The sequence below is a fragment of the Carassius auratus genome, chromosome 43 (assembly GCF_003368295.1).
Source record: "Carassius auratus strain Wakin chromosome 43, ASM336829v1, whole genome shotgun sequence".
Taxonomy (NCBI): Eukaryota; Metazoa; Chordata; class Actinopteri; order Cypriniformes; family Cyprinidae; genus Carassius; species Carassius auratus.
Window position 1 is genome coordinate 10,561,921 of NC_039285.1, and position 17,662 is coordinate 10,579,582.

Sequence of the window (17,662 nt, forward strand, 5' to 3'; positions counted from 1 at the left end):
GGAAAATAACAAATCTGATAAGACTTCCTGTTTGGGTGTCATCAGCACAGCCATGAGCAATTTGTTTACCATAAGCATCTATCAGACAAAGGGCTGTACCCGTGCAATAGTCATTTAAAATCGCACCGTGTTCTTGTAGAATTTCTTCAATCACGAACATGTTAGACTGAGACACATTAAACATATGCTTGGTAAACGTCTAAGCGCTTAACTTTGTGACAAATTGTAACAAAAAGTTGATTTTGAAAAGGCTTTTTTATAAATAATTTAAGTTGATGAAAGTGAAAACATGATGGCATGTCACTCAAAAAAAAATCACTTCAGTAAAAGTGAAACTCTGAGCAAATATACAGTAAGAGTAAGAGTCAATATGAGTTTTTAGGTATAGGAAAATTCATCAGCTCTGGACTTCAGATTGGGTGAATCATGACACATATGACATATTGGATTTATTTTATTAATTTATTTTCTCAGAAAAAAATGTAATGATTTCTGGTATGTGAATTGGCAGATGTCCTTGTAATCCTTTGACACTGACATCATATATAGTAAATCTGACCATTCTTTCCTTGTATCCAGTTATATCACTTACCAGTGATGTGTAACAAAGAACGGTTCTCCTTTGTGCTATTACAGGTCTTTTTTTCACCTTGCAGAAAGAGGATTCAATGAGAAACAAAATGATAAAATGGAATTTACCTTGAAGTAAAATGCATCAGGGTTGGTGTTCAGGTTATAAGCTAAGACAATGAAAAAGGGAAGCTGTGACGAAGAATTGAAAAGCAAAGGGAGACATTGCTTTCTATGATGTGTTGTATTTTTGACTCGAACGAGGCCCAGTAATGTAGATAAAGAGTCTATATAGAGCACCTTGGCCTGTGGAGGAGGGATCACTGCGTGGCTTGTTAGATTGCAGTGCAATGTCAATCCTGTGGATATAGACACAGATGACAGCATAACCCCATTTCTGCAAAGAACAGAGATGTGTCTTCAGTAATGCTTTAGGTCATCTAATACATGTGCATATCAGTAAATTAAAATGTCGTGGAAAAGTTCATTTCTATCAGTAACTCAACTCAGATTGTGAAATTCATGTATTAAATAAATCCAATGCACACAGACTGACACAGACTGAAGTAGTTTAAGTCTTTGGTTCTTTTAATTGTGATGGTTTTGACTCGCATTTAACAAAAACCCACCAACACCTGAAATAATTTTTTGACGGCATTCTAATTTATTAAAAACAACATTTGAGATATAGCTTATGATTCTGTCTCTTAAAGATTTTATTTATTTTTTTTCCGCTGGAAAATGGAATATCAGACTACAGAAAAAAAAAAAAAACTATTCTCACTATAATTTAATCTGTAATTTCACTACAGTATTTTCTTCAATATATTTTTATCCCATAGAATACTTGCTGATGGGGAAGAGCAAGAAAAGTTGTGCAAATAGAAAAGCCATGATTCTTCAGTTTGGTTCGTATATCTACCATAATTATATGAAATTCTAATCTAAAAAAACAAAAAAAACAAAACAACAACAACAACTCACATTAATAATGTCTAAAATGGGATAACTTATAATATACAATATAAAAAAAAAATCTTTAACCTAATTCAAATACCATAGGAAACTAACAAAATCGGATTTATTTATTTATTCATTCATTCATTCGTGGCTTGACCACATTTTGTTTCTAAGAAATTTGCATGTAATGCTGCTGCAAACATGCCAGCATATAAATATTATTATTCAAATTTTTGTTTTTTTTTTGTTTGGTCTATTAGAAACTGTCTAAGATCATTTATCAATATTCTTATATTTGCAGTAGACAGACAGACAGATAGACAATCTGAAAGACAGATAAATAGATAGACAGATAGATTTAATTATACTATTACAAGTATTGCATTATTCCTCACGCCTGCTTATTTTCTCTAATGTACAGTTTACCTTAACCTCTAGAAAGCTGTGGTTTAACCTAATGAAACTGGAAGCAAATGTTAGTTAATATACAGAGAACCTATGGGATTAAATCAGATTTAAACTGACCATGTCGTTGGGTGACATGGAATGAGAATCTTCTACTGCACTTTGTGCGAACCACAGAGCCTGATGCATTTATGCCCTCCTTACTAGTTCATAAAACAGCCACCCTAAGCCCTGCAATGCTGTCTGGGGCTGCATACGGCATGACAAATAGCTTACCCTGCTTTTAGCTCAGTTCAATAAGGCCTAAATTGCCACTTACATTATTTTGCTGAGAGTATGGCAGATGAGGTTGAGACAGACAGTGCGTCCTTGTGTCAAAGCAATTTGGGTCTCACATTTCAAGTAGGTAAATGCAGTGATAGAGCTAATTTTGCAGACAGCTGTGAATAAAATAGAGTTTTCAGCAGATGCCTTTATTAAACTGAGGGTGCTCTCTGTCTCTCTCACTGTCAGTAGATGCCAGCTGTTAGAAAGATATAACTGAAAATATCCACGGCTGTCTCCATTTCTCATGTTTTTAAGTCAGGCGACAAAACAAGAGTCCAGCCATGAGCTACATTTAACTACTAGCAGAAAGATCTTCATGGAGGATTAGGTTTCAAGATACTGTCCATTCCAGTGAGAGCAGCAAGCCTTGTTAGGTTTATTTAAAATCTCACAGCAGCAGTATTTCTTAATGCTATGTCAACTGGCATGAATACCAGAAGTTTTTTTTTTTCTTTCTTTTTTTTTTTCAACAACACACAACAGCGTTAAAAATGTGTCCATTAAATTACTTCACTTCAGGTCTTTACCATGCTGTTTGACTGTGTGAAAATGCTAAGATTAACCTCTGGGATAACAAAGTCTTACTTTATCCTGATACCGTTCAAATTTTGACATTAGTCAGAATTATTATAATAATTGTTTTACTAATATTTTTAAACAGCGAGGATCCTTTAAATTGATCAAAAGAAAGAATTTTACATTGATACATAAAAAAAAAGAAAAAAATGACATGTTCTTTTGGATTCAAATAATCCTGAAAAATATTTTCACAAAAATATCAAGCAGCACACTTCTCAACATTGATGATATCCAAATCAGCATATATTGATCCTGATCGCCCTTGTGGGGTGTATTTTATTTAAATAAACAGCTATTTAATTATTTGGCAAGGTGCCTTTTATGAATACTAATGAACTTTTAAGAATAATACAGTCAATCAATATTGCAGAATACAAACTCGCAAGTATAGTGCAACATTTCAAGCTTTCAAAAATTGCCTGTAAATAACAGTGATTTCCATAATGCTGCTGTAAGCAATTCAGAAACATCAATATGAAAGAAAAAGATGTAAACAAACCAAAAGATATCTTTAAGCAACCTTGGGCACCTTGAACAGTCTGATTCTTTTTCGCTTGTTCACGCGGCTGCTTGATTTTTGTGAGCTGAAGGGCAGATCTATGTGAAATGCTCTTACAGGCTGCTGTTATAGCTCCATCTGTGACCAAAACTCATTTCTCTGTTTGTCTTCACGCTGTGTATATTTTACAGCCAGTGATTTGTGATTGGTGTTCGGTCGGGTGTTTGCATATGTTATTGATTTTCTCCTAAGCACTCAGGGTGCTGAAAAGAATAAATAATCTGTGCAAAATTATTGCCTCCATGGCAAATTCTGCTTTGTTTGCGGAGGCTCCCTGGTGTGCTCTTTTAATCACACTGTGTTAATTGTAGCTTGAATTCACCAAAGCCAGCAAGACTGCTGTAGGATTACAGGATCTTTGAGGCATGCACAGTGTGAAAGGCCTGTTTCAGTTGCTTGTGAAAAAGTAAACATGAATTCACATTGTGGGAAAATCTGTCAGGCCCTCAACGCCACCCCCACACACCCATATATCCATGTCAATGCAGATAAAATATAAGATGCTGCCTCCCTGCATCCACAGCTGAGCTACTGCATCTCCACAATGTTCTCTCGAATCTAACGAGACTCTTCAGTCTTGCACTGTAGGATGAGATTAACTATTGCCATCCAACTTTGCCAGGTGTGTTAGTCAGTGTAAATATGTTGTAATATAACATAAACTATTAAAATGATATTGTAATTTAATGTTTTAAGATTGGTATAGAGAGATACACAGTGGGGTCAAAGAATTTGAGATCACTCTAAATCCAGATTTTTAGTTAATGGTTTAAGGAAACTAAACGCATCTTGATAATATAATTTGTAATATATTTTTTATTATTAGAACATTATATTTTAATATTATGAAATTTACACAATAAATTTCACACAGAATAAGATTTGTAAAAAGATATTTGAAATATAAATTGATTCTGTAATTACCACAAAACTACTAAGAAATCATTAAATTAATAATAATTAATAAAAAAAGTATTATTTATTATTAATACAACTTTTTTCATTTTACTATTATAATAAAATGGTATATAGTAAATTAGACAAAATAAGATTTAAAAACAGATATTTATTATTATTATTATAGATGCACCGAAATGAAAATTCTTGGCCGAAACCGAAAACCGAAAAAGAGAAAACCAAGGCCGAAAACCGAAACCGAAACACCGAAAGAAATTATGCCAATTATTAGTACCATTGCATTTATTGCTATGACCGTGTACTAACTTTACTAAAATTAAGACATTGCAATTGCATAAATTAATATTAAAGTTTCAAAGATAATTACAATTACATAACTTATTTAAAAAAAAACATAAAAAAACATAATTACAAATGATGCAAATATTTATTAAGCACATTGCAACAATGCACAGTATAAAATAAAATTCAAACAAATAATTTATCCCACTCATGTGTATATTTAATAATAATTTACAGGCCTACTGGCCTGCAGAAAGGTTTTAAAATGAACTGTTCTCTCATAAAAACAAAGTGCATTTAGGTGAAGTGCATTTGAAATTGTTCTCTGTAGGACTAGAAAGTGCATTACTTCTCCAGTTGGCAAGACTGTTATCACTTCTGGGGATGGGGACTTCAGACAGTTAACCATCTAGCTGTTGAGCAGTTGAGCTTGTCATTTGCCTGACATTTGAGAAATATTTAAGAGAGTGTATTTAAATAGGGCCAGGGCATAAATAAACATTTTTATCAAATTAAAGCAGAAATCTAGCAGAAAATCTAGCATAAATATGACTACAATCTGATATTATGTATGTATATATGTTTGTGTGTGTGTGTATAGTAGCCTAAGAACAAAATAGCCAACGTATTATTATTATTTGAGGCACTTTCTTGCAGAATTCCACTGAACATATCAGACAACGATGGTGCATGCCACTCATCTGGTGCAGAGACCAGTCTTTTTTTCTGCGCTCTGATCCGTTTCCTGCGCTTGGCTCTTCTCCGTCTCCACGCGGGTTCTCTGCATCCAGCGCGGCCTGGATCATTTCTCGTGCGCGCTGCCTTATTTCCGCATCCAAGTAATGGTCTTTATAACGCGGATCAAGCACATTTGCGATGAAGTGCAGAGGATCCGACAAGATCTCAGTGAGACGTGTGCTAACAGACTCTATAAGACTGTACTTTTCTTTGTTTTTACTTCGTGGTCCGTCTTAATCTCTTTGTTAGGAGACGCTTTAGTGCTGCGAATAAAGGAATACGAAGAGAGAGAATGTTCTCACTGTTTTTAAGTGAATGTCGCGTGGAGCTCGTGGTCTGCGCTATGCAGGTGCACGTGCAGGTCGCGGTTTCTGTTTGCGTCATCACAACATTTCGGCCGTGTTGTTTTGGTGATAAAAGTCTATCGGCCGAAAACCGAAAAGGCCATTTTCGGTCGAAAATCTTCGGTGGCCGAAATTTCGGTGCATCCCTAATTATTATTCTAACTTTTGATTACGAAAGTGTTATGAAATCTTTCTATTTTTATTATTATAAAATGTATGTGATCAATTAGAAAAGAATGCTGAATAGAAGCATTTTTAGGCAGATAATTGGCCCTCGCTGTAAATAGGCAATGGTTTTCCATGTTGATTGTTGACATGGATGGAATATTCATCTGATGAAGGCAAGATGTGTGCAAGAGTCCCAGAGAGGGATATAAAAAAAATAAAAAATAAAAAAAATCATGCTGTAGCCTTGTCTGAGCTGATAATGAGAATTTGATTGAAACAGATACTCTAAGCAAAAATGTTCTAAAAATGTGTTAGCATTAGTAAAAATGGCTTAGCAAATTAGCCTTGAGCTAACAGGAATTTCTGTTCAAATCCTGAAATCTTTGGACCTGCACCTGAAATTAAAATAGAAACAAAAATAGACAATTATTTTATACATATATATAGCATATATGTGTGTGTGTGTGTGTGTGTGTGTGTGTGTGTGTGTATTTATTGGCTATTTATTAGTATATTAGTATATATTATTATAAAGTACGTATAATGCATGACATCCATAATCCTACCCAATACCCTAAACTTAACAACAACCTTATAAACTATTAATAAGCAGCAAATAAGGAGTTAATTGAGGCAAAAGTCATAGTTAATGGTTAGCTAATAGTGAGCATATATATATATAGATGTATAGATGTATAGATAGATAGATAGATAGATAGATATATAGATAGATAGATAGATAGATAGATAGATAGATAAAGAGATGTAAATAAATTGATACAATTATTTGCAGTGAATGTAAACATTAGAAAATCTTTATTTTTCTTTGTGTAATTCAAACACTGGGTCTAAAGCTTTTGCTTGCAAAATTCAATGAAGACTTTTTGTTTTAAAAACAAAATTTCAACAAAATAAAATGATATATCACAGCACAGGAGTGTAATTTGTAAGCATTTATCATAAATTTAGCATGGTAAAGTTAGTTTAAGGTTTGATATTCACTGCATATTTGCTTAGGCTGCTTTAGGGACCGTCTACAAATTTACCTCGGTGAATTAACAATCCAAACCTTGACCTCCTGGTCTGGAAATTGCTTCATTCATATTTTTTTACTTCTTTTAGATGGTGTAGAATTTATGTCCCGTTTTTTGTTGGAAAAATCTTTGCTATCCCACAGGCTAATCTTAGCATTTTCGCGCAGTGAAACAGCATAACGAAAATCTGAAGTGAAATGTGAATAATGAAAAGTCAGTCAGTAGATGAGAGTACATCTGTAAAATAAACATGTGGGAGAAAACGCATGCATGCATAATCATAGAAAGTGAAAGAATGAGTAAAACAGCCTAGTTAGCATGACTGAAACACTTAATCTGAAGGATTCAGTAACATCTCTCAGGAGAGAAAATCTTCAGAACATGAAGTGTCCTGAAAGATGGGTGTCTCTTGTAAAGATCAGAGCCATACTTACTTAGAATGAAGAGTATAACGCACAAAGCAGCGACTCACACAATGTAGCGGTGCTCATTTCAAACGTATACAATTAAGCAAGTGCCCATAATGGCACTGATACTGAAACCTTCTCAGCTGTTAGAACCCCTCTCAAAAGACTGCAGAAGTGGAACATCATGGAGGCAAAAATGGAAAAGAACAAAGTGATAGGGACGGTCATATGTTCTAGGGTTCTTCAGGGAGCAGATGCAGGCAATCTCATTTAGTGTTAAACATGAGATGAGACGAGACACGCCTCCTCCTCTCTCACTCCCATTCACTCTCTCTTTATCTCTCGTCGTCTCCTCTCTCACTCCCTTTCTCTCTCTCTTTATCTGTCTCACACAAGCAAACTCGTTGGAGTCTGATTATGTGGGCTTTGCACGAGCTGTAGAGAGCTGCCACTCATCCACTACAGAGTGACAAAACCCTCGGCGGTAATTTCAGCGAAAGCTTGGCAGCCCAGAGGAGGACTGTGGCTGAATGCGATTGGCCCCCTGATGCCTCTTTTGGAAGATGGTAGGACAGGCAGCTTGAAAAATGCACTGAAACTTAGAGAGAGGGAGAAGGAATGAGGGAGCTTGGAAAGAAACTACATTTCTACAGGTGCAATTTTGGAGTTGGGTCAAATTTGGAGACTTTGGGTGCATATTATGCCAAAATTAGTGTTGTGAACTAGCCAAATGGATGATTTGTTTCTTGGGTTTTGTGGACATTCTTTTGGAACCAGTATGTAGAGCTTGTATTCCATCTCACAAGACAAATACAAAAACATACATACATTACTGCACTGGTTCAGACACAAGAGACCCAGTGAAATGCTTCTCATTTCCAGCATATTATTAAGGCCATAATCAACTGGGTATCACGGTCCTCCTCTCGTCCCCACGTGGTTGTAATTACACTGACATGCAGACAGTGGCAAGCAAAGTGATTTTTACTCCCTGAAGAATTATCACTACCTCTATAACCTTCTACTCAGGTCGCTCAGGGAGCCACATGCAATTTCCATCCTCATTCAATTCAATTGCTGGAGCATGCTAATGGGATTTCTCATTGTTTGCTTGACTGCTTCAGTTGTAGTTCTTATTTGCAGGATGTAACCTTGTAACCACAGTGAGTAATATGTAAATGTATAAGGTCATGTGACGTTACCTGAAGTGGTCAGATTTTCAATGTTATGCGTATTTTATTCACAACTGACATACAGAATATGGAATTATTTAGTTCATTAGTAGTCTTAAAATCTAGGTATAATTTCTTTACATTAACTGAAAAATCATACAAAAGTATTAACCCTCTGGAGTCGATTAACGCGGATACACGTTATGAGTCATTTTCTCCTGATAACCCCGAAAAGAACTAAAATTACACTTTCAGTTTTAATCGTACAGATAAGAGCAATACATCAATCGAATCTGTAAAGGGTCTACTTTTTTTGGGGGGATACAGACATAACAACAACAAAACTTTGTGCACTTGTAAAATAAAGATAACAAACAAGGTGTGCTGTCTGCAGCCTTTGTCTGTGCTGATCTTCATTTACAAATATGTCATTAAAATGAACTGTAACTCAGTGAATACTCAACGAAAATACACGAGAGAGGTATCTATAGAAAGCTTGACATGTCTACTTTTAAACTAAACAAGTGCCGCTGAAAACAGATATTCTGGCATCAATCACTCACCAAACCTGTATGACATTCTTTTCTTTCTTTTTTTCTTACTGTGGAACAAACACACACACACACAAACTCCTTTTGAGAATTTTTTTTGTATTATTATTATTTATTTTTTTTGTGATAAATAATGGATGGTAAATGGTGCATTGAAAAAAAAACATTTGCTTGACCTTCAGCAAAAAGGTCTTATATTTCAGTCATGAGGTTTGCAGTAAATTCTACATACTCTATAAGCTTAGATCAGACGGTCCTTCTAAAAGTCCTTGAGAAGGTTTTGGTGATAACCTGCTTTTCATGTACACCTTTATTACCTGGCTAACATCCTGCATGGATCAGCATATCTGTTTACATGGGACCGATGCAACCATTCTATTCCACTGGCTTAAAAGGAGCCATTCCCTTGGAAACCCTTGCATCAGACGAGTGAGTGCAGTTCACAGGTGTGCCAGAAGTCATAGACTGACCAATGATACTGCATAAATCCAGATCTGGCTGTTATCAGCATGCTTGCAGCTGGCAGGCTTTAGCGGACCTCTATTTTTCTCTGCAGGACGTTTCAAAGTGGGTTTTCATTTTAAGGAAGCAAAGGGAAAGTTTCAGCTTTGGGCTGAGAGATTTAACCCCTAAACAGGTTCCCTGGCTGTGGGATAGGTTATATGTAGGGGTTAAGAACACAAGACTGTGTGACATTGACATTTGTATTACCAGTCAGACTTCTTGAATCTAGCAGTGAAGTATCTACGGATTCTTGCACAGTTTGGAAACCTGTCTCCTTTGTCTTTCCACTGTAACTCCAAGTATTGAACATCTCCTTGTCTTGCTACATGGGGGTCGAGGAGTAAGGAGAAACGGGAGATGCTGGGGATTTCTTCAACATGGAATTTTAATTCAAAGACATGGAAAACACAGGAACTCAAACCACATAACATCCAAAGGCGAGGGAGGGTGGGAGAGCGGAGAAGCCTCTTAGGCTGTGGCCCCAGCCAACGCTTCTACAGCTGGAGCCATACTACCCTACCCCCGCCACCCCATAATACCTACAAACCCGATTCCAAAAAAGTTGGGACACGGTACAAATTGTGAACAAAAACAGAATGCAATGATGTGGAAGTTTCAAATTTCAACATTTTATTCTGAATACAACATAGATTACATATCAAATATTTAAACTGAGAAAATGTATAATTTTAAGGGGAAGAAATTTAGATTTTAAATTTCATGGCATCAACACATCTCAAAAACGTTGGGACAAGGCCATGTTTACTACTGTGTGGCATCCCCTGTTCTTTTTATAACAGTCTGCAAACGTCTGGGGACTGAGGAGACAAGTTGCTCAAGTTTAGGAATTGGAATGTTGTCCCATCCTTGTCTAACACATGCTTCTAGTTGCTCAATTCTCTTAGGTCTTAGTTGTCGCATCTTCGTCTTTATGATGCAGCAAATGTTTTCTATGGGTGAAAGATCTGGACTGCAGGCTGGCCATTTCAGTACCCAGATCCTTCTTCTAAGCAGCCATGATGTTGTAATTGTCATGTTGGAAAATGCAAGGTCTTCCCTGAATGAAACAACGTCTAGATGGGAGCATATGTTGTTTTAGAACTTGGATATACCTTTCAGCATTGATGGTGCCTTTCCAGATGTGTAAGCTGCCCATGCCAAACACACTCATGCAACACCATACCATCAGAGATGCAGGCTTGCGCTGATAACAACGTGGGTTGTCCTTGTCCTTTTTAGTCCGTATGACATGGTGTTCCAGTTTTCCAAAAAGAACTAAAAATTTTGATTCGTCTGACCACAAAACAGTTTTCCACTTTGCCACAGTCAATTTTAAATGAGCCTTGGCCCAGAGAAAATGGCTTCTTTTTTGACCTATAGAGTTTTAGCTGGCAACTGCGAATGGCACGGTGGATTGTGTTCACCGACAACTTTTTCTTTAATTATTCCTGAGCCCATGTTGTGATTCATTACAGTAGCATTCCTGTATGTGATGCAGTGCTGTCTAAGGGCCTGAAGATCACGGGCATCCAGTATGCTTTTCCGGCCTTGGCCCTTACACAAAGAGATTGTTCCAGATTCTCTGAATCTTTGGATGATATTATGCACTGTATGATGATACAGTGCATAATATGTATCATCATAACACAACATCCTTTGCCCGTCTTGATTTCTGAGAGGCACTGCCACTCTGAGAGGCTCTTTTAATACCCAATCATGTTGCCAATTGACCAAATAAGTTGCAGATGGGACCTCCAGCTGTTCCTTATATGTACATTTAACTTTTCTGGCCTATTATTGCAACGTGTCCCAACTTTTTTGGAATGTGTAGCTCTCATGAAATACAAAATGAGCCAATATTTGGCATGACATTTCAAAATGTCTCACTTTCAACATTTGATATGTTATCTATATTCTATTGTGAAGTTTATGAGATTTGTAAATTATTCTTTTTTATTCCTTTTTTACTCACAATTTGTACAGTGTCCCAACTTTTTTGTAATTGGGTTTGTACTTTACGGGGCTGTAACCAGGGCCTGGAGCCCTCACTGAGCTTAATGGGGGATCAGGAGCCCTCCCTGGGCTTGACTCGGGAACAGGAAACCATCCTGGGCTTAACTGGGGATCAGGAGCCCTCCATTGGTCAAATAGCCCTTTATGCCTTCAGTGTGACTCTACAATTTTCATCAAAATAAAGAAAACTCTTTGAATGAAGGTGTGAAGAAGGTGTGTCCAAACTTTTGGTCTGTACTGTATATATAAGGGTAGAAGCAATTTGATTGTGTCCCCAAAGTATCCTTTTCTTCCCTCCCTCAGACATCCTCCACATATTCCCTCTCCGCTAGCCATAGGTACTGACTAGTTTCCATGGAGACAAACACTGATTGTATAAGGACTGTAACATTTCGACATGCAGATGTGTGCAGCAGTCCGAGAGCAATAGAGCATCATTGAGATATTAAGGCTGACATTTCTTACTGACAAACACAATGTCAAGCTCCTTTCCCACTGGATTTATGGTGCGGTTGATGTGGTAAGTAGCGTTGACTGCACGGTAAAGTGGGGGCTGTATGAATACATCACAACAGAAAGCAATAGACTGTTGATTCATCCCCTGTCTGTGGGCTTGCACACTTGATCAATACTAATCCCTTCATCTGTCAGAGGTCACATCCAGTTGTATATCTCTCACTGTCAGCACATGAGCACACAAGAAGTGACTCTCAGGACACTGCTTTAACAGTCTTCTGGGGTGAGTTGCTAAGAAGGCAGTACTTGTTAAGCTCTCTTTTTTCAGAACCTTCAGAATCTTGACGATTCAAGATTGTGATTTCTATATATATATATATATTTTTTTTTACTAGTCAACTCAAAAACGTAACTACAACATGATTTAAGTAACATTTTCTTTATTAACGATGTAGTTAAAAAATAGATGCATTTTCTACACATGAAACTGTCAACATGGTGTAAATGTAACACAAATTTGCTCTCTTTGCAGAGAAAAATGCATGAAATTTGAAGGCGTATGTGTACAAACTTGTCCTAAACATATCCTGTATGTAAAAAAGAGAATAATAAATAACCAACTGTATTTATTTATTAAATTATTATTAATTGTATATATATATATATTTTTTTTTTTTTACTTCATTGCTTTGAGTTTTAGGGTTAACAGATTTTTATTTTTTACAGTGTAGGAACCCTATAGCAGTGATTATCAATCACATGTGAGCATTGCACTGGTAACTTGATATACAGGTTGATATATTATATATACTTGATATATAACTACAAAAACTGTGATATACAGTATCATGTTCTGTACAGCTCAATTAACTAAAATCAGCTAAAATCTGATTTTGGGCATATCCGACTCAAATTGATTTGTATGTTGAAAAGCAACACTAATCCAAACTAAATTTGCAAGTGGATTGATGTCCAATTAAAATAACATTTTTGAAAATGTGCTTTATTAAGAATCTTAACATTTATACAATTAACCTCTTATGTGCCTTTGTGAGTACTTCCTAAAACTGATCACACTTTCTGTATAAACAGAACGGATTTAATCACCTGAAAAACATCAGATTTGAATTACAAATCGGTTTGAGTGTAGTGTGAACACAACTTAAGTCCACCTTTATTTGTATTCATATTTCAAACCATAAATTAGATCTTTAGCTAGTAATGAATGACGCCTACTCCAACCCTGTGCTCTCCTCATCCCCTGGTTCTCAATGCCTGCCTTTGTCTGAAGATGAGAATGATCCATTCTCTCTCTCTCTCTCACAGATGACCCCTCTTGTGTCCACAGCCGCCCGCTAAGGACGTGACTGCCCACGTGGTCTGTCTAGATGCCAGCAGCTCCCTCTCAGAGCCCCTGACGTCCCCTGGCAATCTGAGAAAGACATCCTCATCCTCCGTTTACACACTCTTGACCCCCCGGTCTGCGAGGATTATTGAGTCTCTGGATTACTGAAGTGTCCGGTTTAGCCGTGGGAGAAAGGGCACACTATTACTTGTGAGTATCCTCAGCTGCAATTACAGTCATTATGGGCTTTTGTGCTTACTTGGTGAAAAAGAAAATGCAGGGAAGACTTTAGAGCAAATGAAATGCTTCATCAAACATTATTGGCAATTACTTTAATTATCAGCATAACAGAATGAAATTAACAAAAACAGATCTTTCTTTCCTAAAGTTCTCGTATCTGAAATGGCTCAAAACTAAATTGAAACCCGCTTTACATGACGCGAAGGAACTGGGACATTGCCAGCGATGTCATTCTGCTGTTTTGGCCACAAAATGCCAAGAGCGAGACTCCAGCATGTTAGGGATTCGGTTAGTGTCTATGTGAGCGAGTGCATAGCTTGTCAAACTACCACAATAAATGACTGAAACAAAATGTACGACAAGGTTGCGTGTAGGTTCGGCATTTGCTAAGGTTGCCAGCTCTCTGAAGATTTCCAGTTTCAGTGTGAGAATGATTTTAGAAACTGAATATATTCAGGGAGAGGCCACACATTATTTGATTTCAACAATCTATGAAGACTGGGCTTCATGCTGCTGGTCCAGAATATCTTAGGTCTGCTATTACCTGACAGTGTTTGCCTGGGTCTACGGGCAAATAAAAGGTGAAATCCACAAATGATTTGGAATCCAAAATGAATTAATGCAATCTGAGATGAGGAACAGGGAGAGCCAAAGAGGCTACATAGATGGATTTTTCTGTATGTGTATGTGGGCTGCTTGAATCAGAAATCGATTGTAGTGATGAAACCAGTACACATGTCTGAATGGATGAAGAAAAACACAAAACACTAAATGCACAGGTCCAGATTTGAAAGAGACAAGCTGTTCTTGTCTTTTTTTTTTTTGTCCATTAGAAAGATAAATTCAAAAAGGACCATATTTCCAGTCTTAATGGATGTTCCTTGTTATATTGTGTACAGCTCATAGGATAATTTTATTTCAAATAATAACCTTCAAATGTAACTTTTTTTTTAAATATATAAAATGTAACTCTGATGCTGCATTTAACATATTTATGAAGATTTCATCACTTGCTCTTGGCTAAACTTTAAAATGTTAATTAAATAACTGATGAAAAATTCCATCATTTAATAATGATTTACTTCTGTTCTCTGTATAAGAAGCAAAAGGAGTTTCAAGGCTATAATGGAAGCCTCCAAAATGAAGTGAAAATGTTTCATGTATTTGGTGACGCAAGACAAAATGACATAACACTGTTTCTGATATATATGATTGAAAAGCAGAAACGGCAGAAACAGCAACAATCCTGAACTCAACCTAAATTAGTACCATTTACTAAAGAGACGGATGGCTAATCAGCAGTCTCCGATCAATCCGGGAGTCCAGCTGTCATGCATCTCCCGTCTGCTGTAGTGAACATCTACTCAGACTGCTAAATAAGTGTCAGGGGAGTCTTGCAGCTTTAGATAGCAGCACAATGGCTGTCACAAACACACTCCAGCATACAAAGGTGCACAAACATGGGCTGAAAGCACCAGGAGGCTGAATGTGAGGAACTGAATGGAAAGACTGTCCTTTCCAGCACAGCAGTGTTTCAGTGGCACATCCTGCTCCTGCAGAGAGAGTGTGGCTTAAAAGAGACCTGGGCTGATCAGCAGTTCTTGGAGTTAATTAACACCAGAGGTCTAGCAGCTGCTGTGCCTCACCCTACCTTTGTACTCCGTCCTTTTATGATTGCCATTTCAAGTCTATTCGAAACTAAATAAGATCAGTTAGAAATGGTCCAATATATGCAGTAGATAGACAGACAGACAGACAGATCTATTTGTGCAATAAGAAAATCTGAGGTATGAAAGTGCAGGGAACAATTTTTATAGTAATTTACTGGTAAAGCATAGAACGGACGGACAGATTAATTTTAAATGTACATATATTTTTATTATAATTTTTCCAATTTCCCTGAACTAGTGTTGCTCTATTGTATGCATTATAATTTTATAATGTCACATAACATCTTTTTTGTGTTTGTGTCCATAATCAAACTGAGACGGACTGTAATGCATTTTACTCATGTGCCCCATTAACTGATAGTACATTAAATCTGTATAACATAGATTTGCTGTGTGTTTGACTCCATCAGCATAGCACAAATGGAGGGACGTGTGTCTATACATCCCACCCACGGGGATAATGTCATCTCACATTATACAAGAGCTTGAAGATCTGAAGGACTGTGGATTCATGAAAAGGCATCTATCCACTTGAGTGCAAAAAAAAAAAAATTATAAGATGTGGATTTTTTTTTTTAAAATATTTTTATTTGATATCTATCTGTCCATCTGTCTTCTTTAAAGCAAAAAGGTTGATCACCCCAATTGTTTTATCACTTTTAGGCAGATGTGAGCAGGCCTAGAAAGCCTAGCAACTCTGGAACATGGATAATTTATGTTTCTAAGGGAAAACACTTAAGCCCATCCATTTCCATGCTCAGAGCAGTATGTTAAAAGAAGAAAGTAGCTTGTTTTCCAGTAGGCTAAGTATTTGATTTGACATCCATGTGCCTCAGCAGCCTTGTGTGTTAAAATCCTCTCCCAATTTGGAACAGTAATTCATTTCTTAACGCTTTCTGTGGAGCCTTAAAATTTTATAAAGAATAATTTCTGCTCCTCTCTCTCAGCTGCGACGAGGAGTGGCACACATCCACAAAATATTCCATTATGGACCCAGAACAAGCTTTATTAATAGGCTATTCTTTATCTGCTCATTAAGAAATCAATAGGATACGTCCACATTTGAAACAGGATGTGACCTTTGCGCCTGAGACTGATCTGATATCATCAGAAAATCCTCTGTTAAATTATAGCTGCTGTGATACTCAAAAGAGTCTACTTACAGCTGTGTGGGAGCGCGACTGATATGTTTGCAACTGAGTCGAACTCACAAATAAATCTATGAATGTCTGGCACAGTTACTGAGACAAACCCATGGCATTGTGGCTTGTTTATGTGACATGATTTTAGCATTGGTATGGCTGCGAGTAATAGAAATGAGCCAAAGCGCGTGTAGTAAATCCACTCTAAATATTTTTTCTTTTCTGTGTGCTTCTTTTTGATCTTTGGAGTAATCCCATCATTGTAGAGCATTCCCTGTGTGGAGGGTTTATGGCGAGTACTTCCATACGCCATTTACATGCTCCTAGCCTGTTGGCACACAGCTGCTAAGCTATGCAAACAGCAACACAAACTCAACACGTCTTAATGCATGATAAATGTGTGTGAAGTGAGATGGGCAGTTTGGGAAAGAGAAGGTGAGGACATAAACATGGAAGACATTGCCTAGTACATATTAAAATCGGTAACACTTTAGAATACTAGAGTACATCATTAATAAATAACTGGACAGGAGGAAAATAACAATATTGGGGAGGACCAGAACCTTCACTGCTAAAAAATATAAATCCAAATACAATCGTCTGTGGGGATTTTCAAGATTCAACTTTTTAGCAGTTGCAAGCCCTGAGGCAGTACATGATAGTGGTCCTCCCTAATGTAATATGGAAGTTCTGTTTTCCAGTAAGAAGAAGAAGAAAAAAAAAAACCTTGGTGCTGTAATGCAAGTTGTATAATGCCCACAATCTACACAGTATATAGCATGTAAGATTAATGAATGTGTAAAATAGCCTTCGGTTAAAGTGATAGTTTTGCCAAAATGAAAATGTTGTCATCATTTACTCACTTTCAAATGATGGCATTCAGTTTTGGCAACCTACCCTTTCACTAAACATTTTATTTTAATGTTGTATAATATCCCTATAGATGTGCACAAAACCAGAAGCATTAACATGTTAATTCACAAGTGAGCTTGAGGAATTTTTATTGGAATTTAAAAAAAAATGGAACACAGCTAAGTCAGGGATGAATTTTAATCTCATGCAGCGCAATAGCAATCAATCTTTTCAATTCAGTCTGTCCCTCGGCTCTTGGGAATGAATTCAGTTTCATGTATTTTATCCAGTTCCCAAATCAAACAGTCCGAAACGACAGCATTACAAGTGAGAGAAGCATTAACCTCTTTGCCTTTGTGGGTGGCTGTGTAGATTGTCAGTATAAGAACTACAGTCTTATGAATGGCAGACTAGATTGAAGTTTGA

General features: G+C 36.8%; 1 protein-coding gene across 1 annotated transcript in view; it reads left to right on the forward strand.

Annotated features, from left to right (window-relative positions):
- LOC113061678 (galactosylgalactosylxylosylprotein 3-beta-glucuronosyltransferase 1-like) overlaps positions 1 to 17,662 on the forward strand; it is a 90,398-nt gene that overhangs the window by 14,865 nt on the left and 57,871 nt on the right. Inside the window, exon 2 of the mRNA XM_026230997.1 lies at positions 13,314 to 13,542. The gene's annotated coding sequence lies outside the window, so the exon portion shown is untranslated. The remainder of the gene's footprint in view (positions 1 to 13,313; positions 13,543 to 17,662) is intronic.